Genomic DNA, 629 nt, shown 5'->3' with positions numbered 1-629 from the left:
CTTCAGCAATATGTGAACCGTGAACTTCCTGATGTTCAAGCTGGTTTTAGAAAAGGCAGAGGAACCAGAGATCAAATTGCCAACATCCGCTGGATCATGGAAAAAGCAAGAGAGTTCCAGAAAAACATGTATTTCTGTTTTATTGACTATGCCAAAGCCTTTGATTGTGTGGATAACTACAAATTGTGGAAAATTCTTCAAGAGATGGGAATACTAGACTACCTGACCCTCCTCTTGAGAAATCTGTATGCAGGTCAGGAAGCAACAGTTAGAACTGGACGTGGAACAACAGACTGGTTCCAAATAGGAAAAGGAGTATGTCAAGGCTATATATTGTCACTCTACTTATTTAACTTATACACAGAGTATATCATGAGAAACACTGGGCTGGATGAAGCACAAGCTGGAATCAAGATTGCCGGGGGAGATATCAATAACTTCAGATATGCAGATGACGCTACCCTTGTGGCAGAAAGTGAAGGACTAAAGAGCCTCTTGATGAAAATAAAAGAGGAGAGTGAAAAAGTTGGCTTAAAGCTCAACATTCAGAAAACAAAGATCATGGCATCTGGTCCCATTGCTGCTGCTGCTGCTGCTAAGTCGCTTCAGTCGTGTCTGACTCTGTTGGA

This window comes from Bison bison, unplaced genomic scaffold (genome assembly GCF_000754665.1).
Source record: "Bison bison bison isolate TAMUID 2011002044 unplaced genomic scaffold, Bison_UMD1.0 scf7180017864304, whole genome shotgun sequence".
NCBI classification, from domain to species: Eukaryota; Metazoa; Chordata; class Mammalia; order Artiodactyla; family Bovidae; genus Bison; species Bison bison.
This window is presented reverse-complemented; position numbering follows the sequence as displayed.